Below are 9,578 nucleotides of genomic sequence, written 5' to 3' on the forward strand. Positions count from 1 at the left end.
GCTGGTACAGTACAACAGTATTAGCAACACCATGAAGACTGGCAGAACGGAGCAGAAATATACTCTCCAGCTGTGGTGGGCACACACACACACACGCATGCACACACACACACTGGCTCTGTGCATGCCACTAGACAGACCAGACTGTGTGTGTGGTGTAGGTCTGTGTGTGTCACGCCATCAGAATGTGTGGTTCTGTTGTGTGATGGAGGTCCTGAGAACGACGGCTGTAGCTGCAGTCCTATCAGCCTATCAGATAACAGTATGGAAAAACTGAGGCCAACAGGAAGGACCTGCATGTTTCCCAGCAGCCACTACTGTTCTCCAGAGAGCCAATAACCTTTCAGATGTACTCTCCAGCAGGTCTGGGTTCAGTGTTCTCTTTGGCAGCCATACTATATTGTAAATGGCCTACGTCTTTACAGGTCAAAACAGGTGCTCTCAGTATATATCTACAGGGTGGTGGTCTGAGGGGTGGGTGACATCACCCCGTTTAGATGTTGAAAGAGCCTGTAAAAGGCCATGATCTTAAAAGGGCCTAGTGCGTGTGTGAATTCTCCTCATAACACCTGGGCCTATGTAAACCACTAATGACAGAGAAAAAATAAACCTCAACTTATCCCTTTTATTTAGCTGATAAGGGACATGACACGCATTTGTCTCATTGAGATCAGTAAAATTAGGTAAGCAATGAAGCAAGAAGATATGCAGTCAAGAAAGGAGGCCATTGGAGACGGAGAGCCATGTGGAAAACCCCCACCATCACAGTGACCTCTCTGTCTGTGTTGCGTGTTACATTACATTACCTCTCCACTCTCCATATAATCACATGCAGCCAGACCAGGACCAGACCTATATTGCTGGTCTGCCGTGTAATTAGAGAGCCTAATTAATAACACACGTTGGCGTGTCCCATCTTCCTTCAGCCGGCTAAAGAGAGTGAGTGCGGAGGGAGACAGAGAGAGAGAGAGAGAGAGAGAGAGAGAGAGATGCAACATGTAATGCAACACGCAATTGGATTGAATTGAATTGAATTAAGAGAGAGAGAGAGTGAGACAGAGATAGAGAGAGAGAGTGGGGGGACAGTGAGTGAGAGAGATGAGCAGAACTGAACTAAGCCCGGACCCCTTTTCCTCCCCACCTCGTCCTGCTGTGGGGGAAGAGTTCAGATGTGATGAGGGTCAAATAAATAGCCATGATTCATTCCACTCTGCAATACCACTCTATCATCCACTCAGCCCCAGGTTTCCTCAGGCAACACCCAGCCACCTGTTGCTCTTCTTCTATAAATGCTGGCCGAACTGAGGAAGTCCTCTCATGTGGAACTGAGCCCTCGATCTCCCCTACTCCTATTTCTCCACTCCTATATCCCTACTCTCCATCTCCTTTCCTCTCCTCACCCCTGCATCCATTCCTCTGTTCTCCACTTTCCCATCTCCTCTCCTCTCTGCACCTCTCCTCTCCACTCTCCTATCTCCTCTCCTCTCTGCCCCTCTCCTTTCCACTCTCCCATCTCCTCTCCTCTCCACTCTCCCCTCTCCTCTATGCACCTCTCCTCTCCACTCTCCCATCTCCTCTCCTCTCTGCCCCTCTCCTCTCCACTCTCCCATATCCTCTCCTCTCTGCACCTCTCCTCTCCACTCTCCCATCTCCTCTCCTCTCTGCACCTCTCCTCTCCACTCTCCTATCTCCTCTCCTCTCTGCACCTCTCCTCTCCACTCTCCCCTCTCCTCTCCTCTCTGCACCTCTCCTCTCCACTCTCCTCTCCTCTCTGCACCTCTCCTCTCCACTCTCCTATCTCCTCTCCTCTCTGCATCTCTCCTCTACACTCTCCCCTCTCCTCTATGCACCTCTCCTCTCCACTCTCCCATCTCCTCTCCTCTCTGCACCTCTCCTCTCCACTCTCCTATCTCCTCTCCTCTCTGCACCTCTCCTTTCCACTCTCCCATCTCCTCTCCTCTCTGCACCTCTCCTCTCCACTCTCCCATCTCCTCTCCTCTCTGCACCTCTCCACTCCACTCTCCTATCTCCTCTCCTCTCTGCACCTCTCCTCTCCACTATCCCATCTCCTCTCCTCTCTGCACCTCTCCTCTCCACTCTCCTATCTCCTCTCCTCTCTGAACCTCTCATCTCCACTCTCCCCTCTCCTCTCCTCTCTGCACCTCTCCTCTCCACTCTCCCATCCCCTCTCCTCTCTGCACCTCTCCTCTCCATTCTCCCCTCTCCTCTCTGCACCTCTCCTCTCCACTATCCCATCTCCTCTCCTCTCTGCACCTCTCCTCTCCACTCTCCTATCTCCTCTCCTCTCTGCACCTCTCATCTCCACTCTTCCCTCTCCTCTCCTCTCTGCACCTCTCCTCTCCACTCTCCCATCCCCTCTCCTCTCTGCACCTCTCCTCTCCACTCTCCCATCTCCTCTCCTCTCTGCACCTCTCCTCTCCACTCTCCCATCTCCTCTCCTCTCTGCACCTCTCCTCTCCACTCTCCCATCTCCTCTCCTCTCTGCACCTCTCCTCTCCACTCTCCTATCTCCTCTCCTCTCTGCACCTCTCCTCTCCATTCTCCCATCACCTCTCCTCTCTCCTATCTCCTCTCCTTTCTGCACCTCTCCTCTCCACTCTCCCATCACCTCTCCTCTCTGCACCTCTACTCTCCTCTCCACTCTCGTATCTCCTCTCCTCTCTGCACCTCTCCTCTCCACTCTCCCCTCTCCTCTCCTCTCTGCACCTCTCCTCTCCACTCTCCTATCTCCTCTCCTTTCTGCACCTCTCCTCTCCACTCTCCCATCACCTCTCCTCTCTGCACCTCTACTCTCCTCTCCACTCTCGTATCTCCTCTCCTCTCTTTTCCACTCTCCCCTCTTCTCTTGCCTCTCCACTCTCCCCTCTTCTCTTGCCTCTCCACTCTCCCCTCTTCTCTTGCCTCTCCACTCTCCGCCCGTCTCTTGCCTCTCCACTCTCCCCTCTTCTCTTGCCTCTCCACTCTCCCCTCTTCTCTTGCCTCTCCACTCTCCCCTCTTCTCTTGCCTCTCCACTCTCCCCTCGTCTCTTGCCTCTCCACTCTCCCCTCTTCTCTTGCTTCTCCACTCTCCCCTCTTCTCTTGCCTCTCCACTCTCCCCTCTTCTCTTGCCTCTCCACTCTCCCCTCGTCTCTTGCCTCTCCACTCTCCCCTCTTCTCTTGCCTCTCCACTCTCCCCTCTTCTCTTGCCTCTCCACTCTCCCCTCGTCTCTTGCCTCTCCACTCTCCCCTCTTCTCTTGCTTCTCCACTCTCCCCTCTTCTCTTGCCTCTCCACTCTCCCCTCGTCTCTTGCCTCTCCACTCTCCCCTCTTCTCTTGCCTCTCCACTCTCCCCTCTTCTCTTGCCTCTCCACTCTCCCCTCTTCTCTTGCCTCTCCACTCTCCCCTCGTCTCTTGCCTCTCCACTCTCCCCTCGTCTCTTGCCTCTCCACTCTACCCTCGTCTCTTGCCTCTCCACTCTACCCTCGTCTCTTGCCTCTCCACTCTCCCCTCTTCTCTTGCCTCTCCACTCTCCCTCTTCTCTTGCCTCTCCACTCTCCCCTCGTCTCTTGCCTCTCCACTCTCCCCTCTTCTCTTGCTTCTCCACTCTCCCCTCTTCTCTTGCTTCTCCACTCTCCCTCTTCTCTTGCCTCTCCACTCTCCCCTCTTCTCTTGCCTCTCCACTCTCCCCTCGTCTCTTGCCTCTCCACTCTCCCCTCTTCTCTTGCCTCTCCACTCTCCCCTCTTCTCTTGCCTCTCCACTCTCCCCTCGTCTCTTGCCTCTCCACTCTCCCCTCTTCTCTTGCCTCTCCACTCTCCCCTCTTCTCTTGCCTCTCCACTCTCCCTCTTCTCTTGCCTCTCCACTCTCCCCTCTTCTCTTGCCTCTCCACTCTACCCTCGTCTCTTGCCTCTCCACTCTCCCCTCTTCTCTTGCCTCTCCACTCTCCCCTCTTCTCTTGCCTCTCCACTCTCCCCTCGTCTCTTGCCTCTCCACTCTCCCCTCTTCTCTTGCTTCTCCACTCTCCCCTCTTCTCTTGCCTCTCCACTCTCCCCTCTTCTCTTGCTTCTCCACTCTCCCCTCTTCTCTTGCCTCTCAACTCTACCCTCGTCTCTTGCCTCTCCACTCTCCCCTCTTCTCTTGCCTCTCCACTCTCCCCTCTTCTCTTGCCTCTCCACTCTCCCCTCTTCTCTTGCTTCTCCACTCTCCCCTCTTCTCTTGCCTCTCCACTCTCCCCTCTTCTCTTGCTTCTCCACTCTCCCCTCTTCTCTTGCCTCTCCACTCTCCCCTCTTCTCTTGCCTCTCCACTCTCCCCTCTTCTCTTGCCTCTCCACTCTCCCCTCGTCTCTTGCCTCTCCACTCTCCCCTCGTCTCTTGCCTCTCCACTCTCCCCTCTTCTCTTGCCTCTCCACTCTCCCTCTTCTCTTGCCTCTCTACTCTCCCCTCTTCTCTTACCTCTCCACTCTCCCTCGTCTCTTGCCTCTCCACTCTCCCCTCGTCTCTTGCCTCTCCACTCTCCCCTCTTCTCTTGCCTCTCCACTCTCCCCTCTTCTCTTGCCTCTCCACTCTCCCCTCTTCTCTTGCCTCTCCACTCTCCCCTCGTCTCTTGCCTCTCCACTCTCCCCTCTTCTCTTGCCTCTCCACTCTCCCCTCTTCTCTTGCCTCTCCACTCTCCCCTCTTCTCTTGCCTCTCCACTCTCCCCTCTTCTCTTGCCTCTCCACTCTCCCTCTTCTCTTGCCTCTCCACTCTCCCTCGTCTCTTGCCTCTCCACTCTCCCCTCGTCTCTTGCCTCTCCACTCTCCCCTCGTCTCTTGCCTCTCCACTCTCCCCTCGTCTCTTGCCTCTCCACTCTCCCTCTTCTCTTGCCTCTCCACTCTCCCCTCTTCTCTTGCTTCTCCACTCTCCCCTCTTCTCTTGCCTCTCCACTCTCCCCTCTTCTCTTGCCTCTCCACTCTCCCCTCTTCTCTTGCCTCTCCACTCTCCCCTCTTCTCTTGCCTCTCAACTCTACCCTCGTCTCTTGCCTCTCCACTCTCCCCTCTTCTCTTGCCTCTCCACTCTCCCCTCTTCTCTTGCCTCTCCACTCTCCCCTCGTCTCTTGCCTCTCCACTCTCCCCTCTTCTCTTGCCTCTCCACTCTCCCCTCTTCTCTTGCCTCTCCACTCTCCCCTCTTCTCTTGCCTCTCCACTCTCCCCTCTTCTCTTGCCTCTCCACTCTCCCCTCTTCTCTTGCCTCTCCACTCTCCCCTCTTCTCTTGCCTCTCCACTCTCCCTCTTCTCTTGCCTCTCCACTCTCCCTCGTCTCTTGCCTCTCCCTCTCCCCTCTTCTCTTGCCTCTCCACTCTCCCCTCTTCTCTTGCCTCTCTACTCTCCCCTCTTCTCTTACCTCTCCACTCTCCCCTTGTCTCTTGCCTCTCCACTCTCCCCTCGTCTCTTGCCTCTCCACTCTCCCCTCTTCTCTTGCCTCTCCACTCTCCCCTCGTCTCTTGCCTCTCCACTAGCTCGGTGGAACTGTAATGATTCAAATAAAAATTGTACATGGCCTCTGAGACATCGTTCTGGCCCTTTACCTCCCCCAGAATCAGCAGAGAGGCACTCTATCTCAATAATGGGACCAGATGCTAAGGCCTTCAGGTCTATGAAGCTGGGAGGGAAAAGCCTTGAAGTAGTTACTGTATAGAGCAGGACATACTCTAAACTGCAGTGGGATAGTTTTCTTATGTGACAGACAATACATGTTTACAAATTTGTGCAAAATGTTTATGGTATGTGCTGTCTGCTTTGAAAAAATACTCTGTAGTCTGCACTAATGTGAAATAATATAATGTACATTTAAGAAATATATTTATTTGATATTTATTCACAATATCAAAGTCTGGAAACACAAAAATAGAATACTATTTCTGGTATCTGAAAAAACATCTATCTTTCATCCAGGTATTTACACTGTCTTTACTGACTTCCCTCAGAGCAACTCAGTACCTTACATTAGGCTTCCAATTACTTTAAATGCCCTTTTGATCAAATTTAATTAAAGGCGGTGGGCAATTACCCGGGTGAAATTAGCAGCATTTAAATTCATCCATTTACTTGATTAAAGTTACATGATGAGAGTGAGGTAAGCTAAGACCAATACTTCTAGAAGATGAAAGCAATCGGTCCTGATATCGGGTGTCAGGTGTGGTGCATCACAGTGGACATTACAAAAAGCCACAGGTAAATAAATGAAGAGCGATGGATGGCCGTGTTACATCCTGCTGGGGGGATGGACAGAGAAACCGTCGAGGTCCACTGGGTATCGTGTAAAGCTCAAAGCACTGCCCTCAGTGTCAGATACTCCCATGGTCTTCTATTGTCAGCCCCAACCGGCACAGATACCGTACAGATACCGTCCGCAGCCTCTGGTTACCGTATGGAGATGGAAGGGGAGAAGAAATCCAGCCCGCTCAGCCCCGGCTCCATTTCTCCAGGCCGGGACTAAGATGGAGGAGAGGAGTGACTAGTCTGCATGCTGTACATTTAACCCATCCAAACTCTTCAAACTCTTAAACAGATCCCTTATGTATGAGGTAGCACGGCCTAAAGCGTCATCACCAGCCAAACCTTTAGCCCTACAGTGCCTTGCAAAAGTATTCATCCCCCTTGGCATTTTTCATATTTTGTTGCATTACAATCTGTAATTTAAATAGATTTTCTATTTGGATATCATGTAATGGACATACACAAAATAGTCCAAATTGGTGAAGTGAAATGAAAAAAAATTACTTGTTTCAAAGAATTATTAAAACTGTAAAAAGGAAAAGTGGTGTGTGCATATGTATTCACACCCTTTGCTATGAAGCCCTTAAATAAGACCTTCAGAAGTCACATCATTAGTTAAATAAAGTCCACCTGTGTGCAATCTAAGTGTCACGTGATCTGTCACATGATCTCAGTATATATACACCTGTTCTGAAAAGCCCCAGAGTCTGCAACACCACTAAACAAGTGGCACCATGAAGACCAAGGAGCTCTCCAAACGGGTCAGGGGCAAAGTTGTGGAGAAGTACAGATCAGGGTTGGGTTATAAAAAATACCAGAAACGTTGAACATCCCGCGGAGCACCATTAAACCTGTTATAAAAATGGAAAGAATATGGCACCACAACAAACCTGCCATAAGAGAGCCGCCCACCAAAACTCACGGACCAGGCAAGGAGGGCATTAATCAGAGAGGCAACAAAGAGACACAAGATAACCCTGAAGGAGCTGCAAAGCTCCACAGCGGAAATTGGAGTATCTGTCCACAGGACCACTTTAAGCCGTACATTCCCCAGAGCTGGGCTTTAAGGAAGAGTGGCCAGAAAAAAAGCCATCTCTTAAAGAAAACAATAAGCAAACACGTTCGGTGTTCACCAACAGGCATGTGGGAGACTCCCCAAACATATGGAAGAAGGTACTCTGGTCAGATGAGACTAAAATGTAGCTTTTTGGCCATCAAGAAAAACACTATGTCTGGCACAAACCCAACACCTCTCATCACCCCGAGAACACCATGGCAGCATCATTCTGTGGGGATGTTTTCATCTGCAGGGACTGGGTGGGAAACTGGTCAGAATTTAAAGAATGATGGATGGTGTTAAATACAGAGAAATTCTTGATGGAAACCTGTTTCAGTCTTCCAGAGATTTAAGACTGGGACGGGGGTTCACCTTCCAGCAGGACAATGACCCTAAGCATACTGTTAAAGCAACACTCCAGTGGTTTAAGGGGAAACATATAAATGTCTTGGAATGGCCTAGTCAAAGCCCAGACCTCAATCCAATTGAGAATCTGTGGTATGACTTAAAGATTGCTGTACACCAGAGGCTGTACACTGCCTAGCTCCTATCAGTCTCCACAGTGACCTGGGACTGGCTGCCTGGCTCCTATCAGTCTCCACAGTGACCTGGGACTGGCTGCCTGGCTCGTAGCTCCTACCAGCCTACACAGCCTCATAAAGTCCCATGACATTCCTTCCAACCAGTAACATTTGAAAAAGCCACCAACTTCTATCAAATAACTAACTCAAATTGCACCATTTCTTCCTTTCACTCTTTCTTCTCATCCCTCTCTTTTCATCCCTCCCTCTCTTTTCATGCCCTGACATGAATAACGAGGCAGGGGGTTAACTGCAGTTCACAGACAGCTCCCTATCTCCAGGGTTAGTTATTCAGCGGAATGAGAAATTGATCACATTATTTCGTTAAGAGGGAGCTGATTCGTTATAATCAGCCTGGTATTGGCAGTTGAAGGCCTGCAGGCTGTAGCATTAGGTATGTTCAGCCTGCCATAGGTCACCACCGCTCAGGCCATTTCACAACATCACCTCCCTGACCTTTTGATGACCACTTACCAAAATGGAGGGGTGGACGAAAGACTAAAGGAAAGCAATGAAGCGGAGTGCAATATTAGTCGGTGAACAGACTCCATGCATCTTGACTACAGGACATGTGGTATCGTATGCCGAGGGGCAGAGATTCAGTCACATTAAATACACCTACACCTATTCCAGTAATCTTAGAAGCAAGCACAAAACATATCAACAGTATGCAAAATAAAAATAAAACTGTTGGTGACATTGTCCTGTCATTCTAAAACAAATTGATTCACACCTACTGACTAAGAAATTATAATATTAGTACTGACTTTCTATTGACCACATGGAAGCATGTTTCCTCTGTGCATCCATTTCAGAGTCATCATGTATTTGATCACCCTCTCCCAACTATTTACATGCCCGAGAAAGACAGCTCTGTGACAGTGCTCAATTGAGACAGCTGTAATAAATAAATCCACATTATTCAATAAATCAGCCCACTGTATAAAAGTATTTAGCTTCAAACTGTTTTCTGGAGCGTTTGCCTGCTAATGTAACTCAATGGCATCTTTCCAAATGAGTGAAAAATGGGTTAGAAGACCTGGTACTCTAACTAACCTCTCTCCCTCCCAGGTCACATCAGCCATTACAACAGACCATTAATCGGGGGAGCTCCATCGCTCTGTTTGCATAGTGGACGGCAGATATTTGTTCATGCCTGTTGATTTAACCCAAAACGCCTCAACATGGGAACATGTCCTTGGATCTAAAATTAATCTTCAACATAGATGTAGGATTTTCCTCGGGAAAGACATGTTTTTTTTTACAGTATATGAGGCTTGTAATGTGCCGTGCCGCCACACCCAGGGCTGAAAAACAACCCTACCCTCTCTCTCTCTCTTCACTCTTCTCCAGCCTCTCTCTCTCTCTTCACTCTTCTCCAGCCTCTCTCTCTCTTCACTCTCTCTTCTCCAGCCTCTCTCTCTCTTCACTCTTCTCCAGCCTCTCTCTCTCTCTTCACTCTTCTCCAGCCTCTCTCTCTCTTCACTCTCTCTTCTCCAGCCTCTCTCTCTCTTCACTCTCTCTTCTCCAGCCTCTCTCTCTCTTCACTCTCTCTCCTCCAGCCTCTCTCTCTCTTCACTCTCTCTTCTCCAGCCTCTCTCTCTCTTCACTCTCTCTTCTCCAGCCTCTCTCTCTCTTCACTCTCTCTTCTCCAGCCTCTCTCTCTCTTCACTCTCTCTTCTCC

Source organism: Oncorhynchus keta, chromosome 2 (assembly GCF_023373465.1).
Source record: "Oncorhynchus keta strain PuntledgeMale-10-30-2019 chromosome 2, Oket_V2, whole genome shotgun sequence".
In the NCBI taxonomy this organism is placed as follows: Eukaryota; Metazoa; Chordata; class Actinopteri; order Salmoniformes; family Salmonidae; genus Oncorhynchus; species Oncorhynchus keta.